Consider the following 15,798-nt stretch of genomic DNA (forward strand, 5'->3'; position numbering starts at 1 on the left):
CCTACTTTAAACCTGCATGGGGATGTGCCCTGATTCCTAAAAGGTGAGAGTGCTGCAGACACACATCGGCTGCACACCTTTATTGCTTTGAGAACAGATAACTTTATTGCTAACAATGGTCAAACTGAGAGGAGAAAAATGAAGAGAATGTTCTGAAAAGGCAACATGGACGTCCCGCCTGGTGGCGCGAGCAGGGGAAGGCACCCCGTGGCTGCGGGGCCTGTCTGGGCTCAGGTGTGTTTCTGGCTGCGGCCCAGGGTGAGCTTGTTAAAGAGGTACTCTGCCAGGCCTGCTTCTGGGGCCCCCATCTTGCGCAGGTTGCTCAGGTAGCCACCCAGCTCTTTGATGGTCTTGGCCTGCTGGTTCAGGAAGTGGTTCTCCAGGAAGTCGCAGAGCTGGGGGTCGCCGTTCTCCTTGGCCAGCTGGTGCAGCTCCAGGATGCTCTGGTTGATGTTCTTCTCCAGGTGGAAGGCGCACTCCATGGACTTGAGCCCGCTCTCCCAGCCTTGGCCCTCTGGCTTCCTGATGTCATGAAGGCAGATGCGGCCACCGCGCAGGTTCTGCAGGCTCATCAGCTCCTGGGCGTGCTCCCTTTTCTCCTGCGACTGGTGCAGGAAGTAGCGGTCAAAGTGCTCCAGGGGCGCGTCGTCCTGGTCGAAGTAGAAGGCCGTGGACAGGTACACATAGGATGCGTGGAGCTCCAGGCTGATGTGGGCATTGATGGCAGCCTCACAGCTGGGATGGTGGTACCGTCGCACCTGCGACAGCGGGCCCAGGGCGGGCAGCGTGGGCGTGGGGAGGAGGGGAAAAGCAGTGGGTTTGCCAGGGGCCCGGAGCGGGTAGAGGCATGGGCGTGTGCAGTGGTGGCGGCGGCGGGGACGTCAGACCACAACCATGGTGGACGACGGTGGCCGCTGGCAGAGGGCGGGGTCCTCCGGGCCAGGAGGTAGTGTGGTTGCTGGTTCTGTGAAGGGACCGGAAGTGGGCGGTGGAGACCGTTATGGGGGGAGGGGCGCACGAGGTCGGGCGGGTGTGGGCTGGTGCGGAGCCGCGCGGGACTTCTGACAGGTGGGGGTAGGGGAGCACGCTGAGTTCCATGGGCAGCCCGGGGAACTGGGCGCTATCAGACCTCTGCGCTACATCAATTCTGCAGTAACTTTTCTAGTGTCCAAGGACTTTTGCCTGTCCCCTGATTGTTCCCCTCTATGACAGCTTGTTCTCATTTTATAAACCTCTTGTCTTTCTTAAACTCTGAGAGTATGTTCTGGTAACGTTTTCTTCTGTTTCCTGTATTATATCCTTTTTTTCCCTCCTCTAGAATTAGTTCTATTTGTGCATCTTCCTCACTTTCCTTAAATATCTGGAAAACGTTTGTCCATTCATGATTGGAATCAAGGACTGGGTTAGCCTCAGTGATGAGCATGGATCGAATGCACAGCTGTGAGTCTGGATGACCAGTAGGATTCTCCCATGAACAGGAGGGTGGAGTGTGTTAATTAGGGAGTGCTTATCTCCTTTGGAGATAAAGGTATAGAGCTCCCAGGCAGAGTAGGAACTATTCTAAATGCCCAAAGCATGGCATTTCTCTGGCACTGGAAAACTTTAGTGGATCTGTCTTCTAGGTAGATGTCAACTTCCCTTTAAATGCTCACCCATGTCTGCTGCACCCTGAAGCTTAATTCTCTCTGCAGGAGAGATGACTCCACATAATAAGGAATGTGATTTCAGATATGTTTTCAGAATCAAAGCTTAAACACCAGAGTAAAGACTCTGTTTTTAAAATTTATCTCGAAAAGCCCTCTATGTTCACAGTTTTAGGTACTCAATAACTAATCCCCGTGTCTTCCCTGCTGAATTTGAAACCAATTAGTAGACACAAGACTCTGCTCACTGAAGAGCAAGCTTAGGTCTATAGCAAAATGAACTTGCTAGTACTTTTCAAATCTTCCAATTAGAGAAACTCACTGTGGCAGAGTGACTTCATCAAAACTTATTTGTTTTCATCTTGATCCACAGGTAACCATACGTTTTGAGCTACCCTTGTGATTTGATGGGGTCTTGTACTGATTTATGGCTATTGGAATATGAAAATAACTGGAGTATGGCCAAATAAGGCCTAGTTTATAGGACACACCGTGTGCAATCCATGTCTCAAGAAGAGGAACAGACCCTACAATATGACATATCCACTTTGGAGAAGGAGCCTGGAACTTTGGATAACATATGGACAATGTCCCCTCATCACTGTCACCACCAACCTGCACTGGACCTTGATAAAAACAAAAAAATAAAAATTTACTTTAAAAGCTAAAAAGATTTGGAACATTTGTTACAGGAGGTAGCCTCTCCTGACTAATCAAATTAGCTAGTCAAAGAAGGTACTGGATAACCACAGGCTGTTATCCAGTCCTGTAGGGTCCTGTAGACTTATGGCACTGGAGGGCATTCCAGAACACACCCTCTCAGTGGGAAGGCAGATGAGGAAAAGGAGAGGTTTAGATAGCTCTGGGTCATCACACTTTCTTCCTTTTGCTTACTACACTATACACACACACACACACACACACACACACACACACATCTCAATCATTCTCCTTTTTTTCCTTCTGGAGAGTGAAATGTAAAATCCCTCATTAGCCAGCGTGGCAGGTTACCTCTGTAATCTCAGCACTTTGGGAGGCCAAGGCAGGCAGATTGCTGGAACCCAGGAGTTCAAGTCCAGCCTGGGCAACATGGCAAAATCCACTCTCTACAAAAAAAAAAAAAAGAAAGAAAAAAAAACACAAAAAATTAGGCATGGTGGCACACACCTATAGTCCCAGCTACTCAGGAAACTGAGGTGGAAGAATTGCCTGAGCCCAAGAAGTCGAGGCTGCAGTGAGCCGTGATCCCACCACTGCATTCCAGCCTGGGCGACAGGAGTGAGAGACTTGGTCTCCAAAAGGAAAAGAAAAAAGAAAAATCCCTCATGGACTCTTGAGGATCAAGGAAAAATGTTTTCCTTCTGCCTCGATGTCCTGGAATAAAATCAGGCTGGTCCTTGGGTACCTAACCTTAAGCCAGAGCACAGGGGCAGAGATCACGACTATCTGACCTCAGAACCAGTCAGCTGTAGTGAGAAAGGTGGGACATGTAATGATATAAAGCTCTCCTGGAACCACATACCTGCAATCTGTGTTTGGGTGGAGCACTTCCCCAGACAAGGGGAGTGATAGTTCCAGGACTGGTGGTGGAAGGCTAACCAGGTGGTACCACAGATAGTACCATTCAGTCTTCCCTACTAAGCCATGAGGTCTGCAGAGTTAGGACGTTCCCACATCTGTCTTTGCTTCCCACACTACACCATGCCAGCACTTAGCACATTCTTCTCCTTTGGAAAGGAGTATAGTGAGGAAGAAGCAACAAAAGTGGGCTAGGAAAGCAAAAGAACAAATTGTTGAAGGTATCTGTGGGAGTGAAAGTGGCGCCAACTCCCAACTACTAATGTGAAATGCCTTTGGGCAGCATGCTGCCTCAATGCTCTGTGTGAGGCCCAGGGTTCAGGGGCATGGCCACAATGAGCACTGGTTAATAAAGGTGTCTAGGAAGCCATTCTAAGCTCTTTCACCAGAGAAGTAGATGATTTAATGAGTCCGTACCAGAGTAGATGATTTCCAAAATCCTTGGGAATCCTCACTATTTTGTGCGGTAGGAATTGTTTTTGTTATTGTACCCATGAGAAATCTGTTATCCTAAATATAAAGCCCTTGCCCAAGACGATACAGAATTCAAGAATTCACTGTCAGGGCTGATGCTCAACTAGAACTGTGGGACCACAGTCAAGTTTTCAATGAAATGCTGTATGATTAGGTTGCTGGGTCATATAATTTCTCATGGCCTCTCTCTGCTTTAGTGAGAACAAAGACATGTAGAGAGAACCAGTAAGTAGCTGCTGTGATTCCACAGCAGCATAAACTACCTCCCTCTCTTGCCAAGTGTTCCTGGGACAGCCCTTTCTTCTGGCAAGGTCAAGTTTCTCCTACGCAACTTCACAGAACAAATACCCCTTGTTCAATTTCTACTGGGAAATGAGTTTAAGTAAATTGTTTTTAAAAATGTGAGGCTGTAGTATGAGATAGAACACAGCTTTTCCTCAGGAGGCTGCCAAGCCTCTCTTCATGGATAGGATGAGGAGTTTAGGCTTTTTATCTCTCCCCTGATGTGCTGATCCCTATTTTAGGATTGTGATTAATTTAAATACTGTGTGTCTACATTTTAGGTGACATTTCTTTATAAGTGTTGGTCCCCCACCCTTGTGCAATGGGGATAATCTGCATTGAACTATAAGAGTACAGCTGATGCTTGGATTGCCTTTCCTGGTAGGATTAAAATACATTTTATTTAGCACCCTACTCCTTCTCCAAAACTCTTGTTCCTTGGTCAATTTTCTGAATAACTGGTGCTATCTGTGTCTGATTATTTCTAACTTGACTGTTATTATGTGACTTCTCATGAAGATGTTCTTCCTTCCTCCATCTCTTAACAATTTGCTGCACAGAAATCCCAAATAATTATTTACTGGTTATAGACACCTCTTTGGCTTATGTAGACCAGCAATTCTCAAACGCAATCCATAAGTCTCCCCACTGAACTTTTGAGTCTGTTGGTGCAGGGTGGGGGTGATATGAAAGACAATTTTCAGGGTCCACATTCTTCATTTAATGTTCAGCAAGAGAATCAGCTTCATTTCATCCAGAAACTAGCACACAGAGAAATGGGAATCATCACTGATCCTAAATGCTCTCCTGATAGTTATTTTATGATTGAGTCCATGTGCTTCAAAACTCAAATGCTTTCATTGCATGTTTTATTCTAGAAGGATTTCAAATGGATGACTCTGTCACTCGTGGTAGGTGACAGTGACCCTTTCATGGAGAGTTCTAGTCTAGTAGTGGCCCTAGTGCCTCTTTACTGCTTGTCAAATCACCCATTTTATCCAATGAAGAGTGTGGAAGAGGAGTGATATGGTTTGGTTCTGTGTCCCCACCGAAATCTAATCTCAAATTGTAATCCCCACATGTTGAGGGAGAGACACGGTGGGAGTGATTGGATCATGGGAGCAGTTTCCCCCATTCTGTTCTCGTGATGATGAGGGAGTTCTCACAAGATCTGATGGTTGTAAAAGTGACAGTTTCACTTGCACTTTCTCTCTCTCCTGCTCATGTAAGATGTGCCCTGTTTCCCCTTTGCCTTCTGCCATGATTTTAAGTTTCCTGAGGCGTCCCCAGCCATGCAGAACTGTGAGTCAATTAAACCTCTTTTGTTTATAAATTACTCATTCTCAGGTAGTATCTTTATAGCAGTGTGAGAATGGACTAATATAGATTACTGGTACTGTCAGAGTGGGGTACTGCTATAAAGATATCCTGAAAATGTGGAAGCAACTTTGGAACTGGGTAACAGGCAGAGGTTGGAACACTTTGGAGGGCTCAGAAGAAGACAGGAAGATGTTGGAAAGTTTGGAACTGCCTAGAGACTTGTTGAATGGTCTTGATCAAAATGCTGATAGTGATATGGACAATGAAGTCCAGGCTGAGGTAGAAAAGAAAATTGCATTTTCTGGGGAGAAATTCAAGCTGGCTGCACAAATTTGGATACGTAACAAGGAGCCACATGTTAATAGCCAAGACAATGGGGAAAATGTCTCCAGTGCATGTCAGAGATCTTCACAACAGCCCCTCCCGTCATAGGCCTAGAGGCCTAAAGGGGAAAAATGGTTTCATGAGCAGGGCCCAGGGCCCTGCTTCTCTGTGCAGCCTCAGAGCATGGTGCCCTTCATTCCAGCTGATTCAGCTCCAGCTGTGGCTAAAAGAGGTCAAGGTACAGCTCAGGCAGTTGCTTCAGACAGTGCAAGCCCCAAGTCTTGGTGGCTTCCACGTGGTGTTGGGCCTGCGGGAGCACAGAAGACAAAAGTTGAGCTTTGGGAGCCTCTGCCTAAACTTCAGAGGATGTATGGAAATGACTGGATGTCCAGGCAGAAGTCTGCAAGTCTGCTGCAGGGGTGAATCCCTCATGAAGAACTCTACTGAGGCAATACAAAGGGGAAATGTGGGTTTGGAGCCTGCACACAGAGTCCCCACTGGCGCACTGCCTAGTGGAGCAGTGAGAAGAGGGCCACCATCGTCCAGACCTTGAAAGGGTAGCATCATCAGCTTGTACTGTGCACCTGGAAAAGCTGCAGGCACTCAACACCAGCCTATGAAAACAGCTGCGGAGCTGTGCCCTGCAGAGCCACAGGGACAGAGCTGCCCAAGAGCATGGAAGCCCACTCCTTGCATCAGCATGCTCTGGATGTGAGACATGGTGTCAAAGGAGATTTTGGAGCTTTAAGATTTAATGACTGCCTGGGCAGGTTTTGGACTTGCATGGGGCCTCTGGCCTCTTTGTTTTGGCCAATTTTTTTCCACTTGCATGGGAAAATTTACCCAATGCTTGCACCCCCATTGTGTCTTGAAAATAACTAGCTTCCTTTTGATTTTACAGGCTCTTAGGTGAAAGGCACTTGCCTTGTCTCAGATGAGACTTCGGGCTTGGACTTTCGAGTAAATGCTGGAAAGAGTTAAGACTTTGGTGGACCATTGGGAAGGCATGATTGGTTTCGCAATGTGAAAAGGACATGAGATTTGGGAGGTTCCAGGGGCCCGGTGATGTGGTTTGGCTCTGTGTCCTTGCCCAAATCTCATCTCAAATTGTAACTCCCCCGTGTTGAGGGAGGGACCTGGTGGGAGTGATTGGCTCCTGGGGGCAGTTTCCCCAATGCTGTTCTCATGACAGTGAAGGAGTTCTCATGAGATCTGACGGTTTTAAAAGTGGCAGTTTCCCCTGCACTCTCTCTCTCCTGCTGTGTGTAAGATGTGCCTTGCTTCCCCTTCAGCTTACACCATGATTGTAAGTTTCCTGGAGCCTCCCAAGCCATGCAGAACTGTGAGTCAATTAAACCTCTTTTGTTTATAAATTACCCAGTCTCAGGTAGTGTCTTTATAGCAGTGTTAGAATGGACTAATACAAAGAGCCACAGGAGGAAACTGAGCAGCAGACATCTTGGTGGTGGAGCTTGCTCTCCATAAACATGCCACACCTTTTTTACATCCTCTAAGGCAGGGATTGGTCACTAAAATAATAGATGGAACAAGGGTATCCTCCAAAGACATAAGGGTACAATGTGAATTTTTAAGAGGAAAAATATTGCCAATTTCTTGTAACCTTTGGCTGTCAAATTATACATGGCATATGTCCCAATCTTTGGGCTGTAGACTCTGGTAGAGAGAGGATGTGGGCAGCAAGGCATTTTCAGAGTTATTGCAGGTAGGTTGCAAATCCATATTTTCACTGAGCCTTGTCTGAGGTCTGAATGATGGCTCACAATTAACTGCTATTTTCATAAGCATATAGATGCTCTTGTGATGAAGAACATACAAATTTATTTAAAAATTCCTTGCAGACAGCTACCCATACATTGTTGGTCTACCCTGGGGTCAGCTGGAGAGAGTTCCTGCACTCTCTGCTCAAGGGTTTTCTCTGTCCCACAAGGGAATAATGCTCATACCTTGGAGGTCAACCCTCAAGAGAAGAGTAACAGAAGTTTCCACGTCAATACTCCAGGTTCTTTGCCTTGGATGGGACACTTCTGAGGTGTGTGCCTGACTCATTCTATGGCTCTCCAGTGTTACTGAGCCCCAGTTTCTCGCAGCAGCCATCTGGTTGCCTATTGCTTGTTCTTACAAATGTTATGTCCTGTGTTATCATGACAGTGATTAACAATATATAATTTTGAGCGAATGGGATGATAGGCTCTAAATAGTGTGTAAAGGATGAGATAATCAAGGGCATGTATGAAAGTACATCTTTCAAGGGTCTTTGGACCCACATGCTAAAAGTGAGTCACATTATTGATTAATACACCAGATGCCAAGTATCAACTGCACCCACCCGCCTGCCATCAATCATCACCATCAAGAAGTGCCACAGAATTCAAACTTCTGGTCTGGGGCTTTCACAGGAAAATGTGACATGACTGAATCTTCACAGAGAGGAGAAGAGAGGAAGGGGATGGTGCTGATAATGGTTGAGGGCCTGAGTTATATTGTCTCTGGGGAGGGAACAGATATTTACATGGGAGAAAAGATCTTGAGGGTATAGAGAAGCATATCACATTTTATCAGTTGGGTCTGTCAATTATGTTTACAGTTAAGAAACAAACACATTTCCTAGACTCTTTCATTTTAATAAATAGGTTTTCAGTTATATTTTGTTATTTCCAAACTCAGTGTTAATTTTTTTACTCATTGATACTGGTAAACCTGTGGCTTTGTAGAACATGGTAAGGATTAAGTGGCCATCAACCTCATCTTAGATTGGTTGTTTTAGAAAAGAAAAGCTTGTAAAGTTACATCTTCTTTTCTAAGTGGGCTGGGAATCATTGCTTCTCATCTGTTTCTGGAGTCTTAATTGCCAGAAGCAGCGTTATCAATAAAGTTAACCTTGGAAAATAAATTTGAATCCTTTTTTATATTGTCAGTTAACAATTCAAAGAATTGGAAAAACATGTTTTCTTTATATAAAACAAATCTACATATTTTCTTAGTTTCTCCAACTCTCTCTGGAAGCTGTTTTTGTGTGCAACAAAACATTTATGTATTTTTGTGTTGATGTATTATCTCATCAGGAGTGGTAAATATTTCCTTAAGGTTAAGTCATTCAACAAAGATGATATTTAAATATTGGAAAAAGTTACGAGGGAAGCCACTGGCATCTATTTTAAATATAGTATAAGATAAACTCACTTCTTTTGAAAGCTATTAGTGTGAGGAAGAATAAACTAAAATTAATTCTCAGTTTATTTTGGCTAGTAGTACAAAAAAGACTTACTGAATTTAAAACTTCATATTAAACTCAGTAACAAATGTAAAACATCTATAAGCAATGGTTTTTGCAATACTTGCGTGTTGAAACTATGTTTGTGTATAATGCTCTTCTGTGTTTTACCTAAATTACATTTTAGGAACATGAATTGTTTCTTAATTATGAAAATTTCAAAACATATAATAAATTCCCATGTTTCCTTCTCACAGCTTCAACAATTACTAACTCAGGTCGATCTTTCTCCCCTTCTACCTGATATATTATTTTGAAGAAAATCTAGAACATTGTACCATTTCATTCATAAATATTTCATGACACATTTCTCAAAGTGAGAATTTTTATAGTAAAAATTATCATGCTGCTTTTTTTTTCAAATTATGAATTTGTGATCATAAAGGCAAAACAATCACTTTCAAAGGTGAAAACTTTGCTGTTAGAAGGAGTGTCTGGCCAGTCGCGGTGGCTCACGCCTGTAACCCTAGCACTTTGGGAGGCCGAGGCGGGCGGATCATCTGAGGTCAGAAGTTCGAGACCAGCCTGGCCAACATGGTGAAACCCCATCTCTAGTAAAAATACAAATACAAAAATTAGCCAGGAGTGGTATCGTGCACCTGCGCCTGTAATCCCAGCTACCTTGGAGGCTAAGGCAGGAGAATCGCTGGAACCCAGGAGGAAGAGGATGCAGTGAGCTGAGATTGTGCCACTGCACTCCAGCCTGAGCGACAGAGTGAGACTCCGTCTCAAAAAAAAAAAAAAAAAAAAAAAAACAAGAAGAGGAAAAGAAAGAAAGAGTGTCTGTATTTTATTCTGGGTAAATGGTTTTTGTTGAGAGAATGCTTTATGTCAACTAGCAGTTATGTGAGACACAGCTTTAAAGAGCAAAGCACTGCATTCAGCAGAAGATCACAAGTTATGCTTTCTTCCATTTTGATTAGAAAAATAAAATGGCAGAGTTACATACAAGACAACATGGAACTACTAAAGTACTTTTTCAAGTTGCTTTTATGTTTGATTTGTTAAGGAAAAACAAAAAGAACTTGAAGATTCCCTTTGTAAATATGAAGAAGGTGACTTGCGAAACTAATCTAGCCATAAATTGATCCCAGGAATACTGGTTCTTCGGAGATTCCTATTGCTGTTCCAAGAGTACAAGTCCTGTATAAAGGAGTGCTTCCTAATGGTTATGGATTTGTGAAAAATGTACCATAAAAAGTTCAGCTCTTTATTTTTCATGAAATGGGTATCCTATGGCATACTTTCTAGAAATATCATGATTGGCAACGCTATTTAGTCATTATACTTAAGTATTTGATACGTTTTTTTTCTACATGAAGTTTATGGATATATTAAGTTTGAACCCTATGAAATTCCTAATTTGTCAGTTTATTTTTCGGCAGTAAAGTCCCTTTAGCATTTCCTGCAGAGCAAGTGTACTAGTGAGGATCACTGTTGAAATTTGTTTATCTTGGGATGACTTATTTTTTGATTTCTTTGAAGGATACATTGTGGAATGTAGAATTCTTCATCAGCAGTATTTTTCTTTCAGCACATTGAACATGTCATCTTCCTACCTCTAGGCCTCTGGTATAGTTTGAATATATGTCCCTGCAAAATCTCAGTAACCTGTGCCCCAGTAACCTGTGCAGCCTCAGGACACTGCTCCCTGCATCCAGGCTGCACCAGCTCCAGCCTCAGCTCAGATGACCCCAGACACAACTCCAGATGCTACTTCAGAGGGTGCAAGTCATAAGCCTTGGTGACTTCCACATGGCATTAAGCATGTAGGTGTGCAGAGTGCAAGACTGAAGGACGCTTGGCAGCCTCCACCTAGATTTCAGAGGATGAATGGAAAAGCCTGAGTGTCCAGGCAGAAGTCTGCTGCAGTGGCACGGCAGTGCGGAGGGGAGATGTGACATAGGAGCCCATGCACAGAGTGCCCACTGGGGCACCACCTAGTGAATCTATGGAAAGGGCACACCATCTTCCAGACCCCAGAATGGTAGAGCCACAGGCAGCTTGAACCTTGTGCCTGGAAAAGCCACAGGCACATAACAAGCTGTGAAAGCAACCATGGGTCCTGAATCCTGCAAAGCTACAGGAGTGGAGCTGCCAAAGGCCATAGGAGCCCATCCCCTGCACCACTGTGCCCTGGATGCACAATATATAGTATAAAGAGACTATTTTGAAGCTCTAAGATTTAATGAGTTCCCTGCTGGGTTTTGAACTTGCATGGGGCCTGTAGGCCCTTTCCTTTGGCCGATTTCTCCATTTTGGAATGGGAGTGCTTACACAGTGCTTATACCATTATTATATCTTGGAAGTAAATAACTTGTTTTGATTTTACAAGCTCATAGGAGGAAGGAGATGAGTCTCAAATAAGATTTTGGACTTTCATTTGGGACTTTTAATTGAGTTGATATCAGCTGGAAGGAGTTAAGACTTTGGGGGGCTGTTGGGAAGTTATGATTGTATTTTGCAATGTAAGAAGAAAATAAGATTTGAGGGGCCAGGGGCAGAATGATATAGCTTAAATATATGTCCCCACCAAATCTCATGTTGAATTATAATTCCCAGAGGTACATGTGGGGCCTGGTGGGAGGTGTTTTGGTCATGGGGGTGGATCCCTCATGGCTTGCTGCTGTCCTTGCAATAGTGAGTGAGTTCTCATGAGATCTCATTGTTGTAAAGTGTGGTGCCTCCCCCAACCCTCTCTTGCACCTTTTCTGGCCATATGACCTGCCTACTTCCAGTTTGTCTTCTGCCATGAGCTAAAGGTCCCTGAGGCCTCTCTGGAAGCCAAACAGATGCCAGTGCCATCCTTGTCCAGTCTGCAGAACCATCAGCCAATTAAACATCTTTTTAAATACATTACCCAGCCTCTGATATCCCTTTATAGCAATGAAAACAGACTAATACAGCCTCCATACTTTCTGTTGAGAAATCAGCTGTTAATAGTATTGATCATCCTGTGTATGTGAAGTGTAACTTCTATTTTGCCGCTTTCAGGATGTTTTCATTGTCTTGTCTTTTTTACCTTTTGTTTATAGTGTCTTGGTGGGGATATCTCTGATTTTTCCCTACATGGAATCTATTGGATGTGTAAATCAACATATTTCATCATATTTAATAAGATATTGACTGTTCTTTCCTCAAATATTCTTTACATCCCTTCATATTCCCCTTTTTATCTCTTTCCAGAACTCCCTTTATGTATGTTTTGGTACACTGGATGGTTTCCACAAGTACTCTGAGCTTCGTTAATTTTACTTCCTTCTTTTTTTTCTTCCAGATTCTCAGACTAGATAATCTCAACTGACCTTTCTTGGAGATTGATGATTCTCTCTACTTCTTATTCAAATTTGCTGTTGACTCCCTCTACTGAAATTTTCATTCCAATTGTTATCCTTTTCCATTCCAGAATTTCTATTTTGTTCCTTTTTTATCATTTCTATTTTCTTATTGGTATTATGTATTTGATGAGACATCATTCTCATGGTTTTCTTTTCTTCTTTCTAAATGATGTTCTTTAACATTTCAAAGAGTTGATTTAAAATATTTGCTTAGTAAATCCACTGACCGGATTTCCTCTGAGACAGTTTGTGTGGATTTCTTCTTTCTCATGTATGGGCAATACTTTTTGTTTCCTGATATGATTTATATTCTTTTGTTGAAAACTGGACATGTTTAACATTATTAAGTGGCAATTCTAGAAATCATCTTTTCCCTCAGCCCATCTGCTATTATCTAAATGCCCTCCAAAATGTATGTGTTGAAACAATGGCCAATGTGGTAGTATTAAGAGATGAGGCCTTTAGGATGTTACTAAGTCGTGAGGGTAGATTTGTCATCACTGGTACTAGTGACCTTTAAAAAGCACTGGAGGGAACTAATCCTTTGACTCTTCCATCTTTCTGCTATGTGAAGACATAGAGTTCATCCCTTTTATCATTTTTTGCTCCTTCTGCCATGAGAGGACACAGCAAGAAGACCCTTACTAGATGCCTAATTCTGGAGCCTTGATCTTGGCCTTCCCAGCCTCTACAAATATAGGAAATACATTTCTGGTTTTCATAAATTATCCACTCTGTGGAAGTTTGATATAGCAGCATGAACAGACTGAGACTCCAAAGCTTGTTTCTGTTATTTGTTCCAGTTGTTGTTTGCTGGTTTAGTGACTTTGTTGAACTCATTTTGTAACATCTGTATTCTTTGTCATGTGTGGCCACTGACATCTCATTCCTGTTATTGTAGTGGTCAGCTTGTGAATTGAAAGAGTTCTTATCTAGAACCACCCCTCCTCAACAAAACAAAACAAAACAAGAAACAATCTCCTAGTTTTCACAGATGGGCTCTTTGTGCATATTAGAACACACTTTCCTTTGGGAGGCCAACATGGGCGGATCACAAGGTCAGGAATTCGAGACCAGCCTGGCCAACATGGCAAAACCCCATCTCTACTAAAAATACAAAAAAAATTAGCCAGATGTGGTGGTGGTTGCCTGTAATCCCAGCTACTCGGGAGGCAGAGGCAAGAGAATCACTTGATGCAGAGGTTGCAGTGAGCGGGGTTCCTGCCACTGCACTCCAGCCTGGGTGATAAGAGCGAAACTCTGTCACCACCCTCCCCGCCTGCAAAAACAAACAAACAAATAAAAACACAAAAGTAAACAAAAACAAACAAACAAACAAAAAAACTTTCAATTTTCAGCTTGGCAGTATACAGCACAGCCATAACTTCCACTTCCTGCTTGAGGGTAACCTGAAGTGCCCATCACAGCTGGGTGTTATTTAACTCACCAAACCAAAAAGCTGGGTGTGCCCAGTGGTACAAGGTGCAGGATCCTGTGAATTAAGCAACTGTCTGGGTAAGGGGGGAGGGTATATATCCATGTATGCTGATAACTGCATAAAATAAATGTATATAAGGATACACAGAAACCTCCCCCCAAAAAAACAGGGACAGAGAGAAGCCTTCATAATATATCATTTTATATGTTTTATTTCTGAACATTGTGGATATATTACTTCTCCCAACACTTAAAGAAATTCATTACTCCTGGGAAGTCAACAAGAACAGGTAACCTTTTCTAGAATCCTGGCTATGAATTACAGCATGAGATAGCAGCCAGTTAGAGATGCAGACAAGGTTTATGGAATTGTGTGTTTAGTGAACATGGAGAGTGAAATTGATCATTAAGGGCTGGATGCAACAGAGAGAACACAGACTCTGGGTCTGAACACCTGGAAGGGTCATGTACACACACACACACACACAAAACGCACAAACCTGCCATTTATTTATTAATAAGATACGAAGAGACCCATTCCACAGGTCTGTTGCTTAAATAAAGTCTCCTATGGCATGTGGAACAAGGAATTGAGATGACAGCAGAACAGAAATGATGCAAAGACATTACCTCTTTCTGAAGCCAGGTGATTCTGACTCCATCACCTACTAACTATAAGGTTTCAGATAGTGACACTGCTCTGAAACCATTTTCTCGATGTAAAATAGGGGAGATCCATGTCTCACAGGGTTGTTGTGAGAAGGACACAGGCAATGTCTGGAAAGCACCTGAAATGGTACCTAATGTAACATGCACTTGACAAATACTTGCTATGTAAAAGCAGGGAGAAAGATGCATTTATTTTTTTCTTTTGTGAAACTTTATTGCAGTATACATGACAAAAATTATATATATATATATTCAAGGTATATAATGTGATGTGTTGATACATGTATACATTGTAAATGATTACCAAAATCAATCCAATTAGCATATCCATTACCTCACATAGTTGCTTTTTAGTGGTGAGAACACTTAATATATACTCTCCTAACTTTCTAGGACAGAATACATTATTATTAACTATAGTCATCATGCTGTACATTGGTTCTTCAGAACTTTTTCAACTTACAACATGTGTGTACCCTTTGAGCAGAAAAATGCCTTCTCCTTACGGTCTTTTTATATCAGATGAATCATAACAAATAGAATATCTACAAAGTAGCTTAAGTAGCAAGGTTAACTGCTGTTATTTATCAGGAACCCTGGGGCATATTAAATGCCAGAGTTTATACTTCTGACTCAATTATGACAGGGCTCTACACTGGGTTCTGCAACTCCCTTGGCCTTGTCCTCATGGATACCAAGTGGCTGTTTCTGCACAAAGATCACATCTCCATACCAGCATTCAATCAGCATGACAAGGATGAGGTGAAATTATTATTTTCACAAAGTGCTGTCATTTATCAGGCAAGTAAAATTTTATTAGAAATCCATGTTATTTCCATTTATGTATTTGGTGAGAACTCATTCATCTGGCAAACTCTAGCAGCAGGAAATACTAGGAAAGCAAATATCTTGAAAGAGAAAAACAATTTTCACGATTCATTTTGACTAGTTATTATTTATCCCAAGACACTGTCAACACCATGACTCTTAAAACTTCAATGTTCTCTTACTAAGGAAGAAAGTATAGAATGGCTTTTGTATCAGTAATCGATAGTGTCTGTCATAATCTCTTTTCTGAGATAATTGATTAAATCATGAGCATATTAGATTAGATAATTCAGGCAATTGCTTTCTGCCAAAGAGTGGTGGTGGTAGAAAATGTATGAGAAAGCTACAATAAGCATTTTGGACAGCGAAAGACGGTTGAAATGTTAAAAATCTCCGGTGAATATTTTTAGGTAAATTTAGGGTCTGTTCCTACAGATGCTAAATATTTTAGTCTTTGCATGTCATATAGTCTCTGTCTCATCTACTAACTCTGACTTTGCAATTAATACCCAGCAATGGGCAATATATCAATAAATGGGCATGGCTCCATTTCAATAAAACTTTATTATAAAGACATGGTTGGCTGAATTTGGCTTACAGGCTATAGTTTAAC

The 15,798-nt window shown here is 42.4% G+C and overlaps 1 pseudogene; it reads right to left on the reverse strand.

The window, feature by feature from the left end:
- Positions 1 to 230: 230 nt before the first annotated feature.
- On the reverse strand, positions 231 to 896 carry LOC100987812 (putative ferritin heavy polypeptide-like 19; annotated as a pseudogene).
- Positions 897 to 15,798: the final 14,902 nt, after the last annotated feature.

This window comes from Pan paniscus, chromosome X (genome assembly GCF_029289425.2).
Source record: "Pan paniscus chromosome X, NHGRI_mPanPan1-v2.0_pri, whole genome shotgun sequence".
In the NCBI taxonomy this organism is placed as follows: Eukaryota; Metazoa; Chordata; class Mammalia; order Primates; family Hominidae; genus Pan; species Pan paniscus.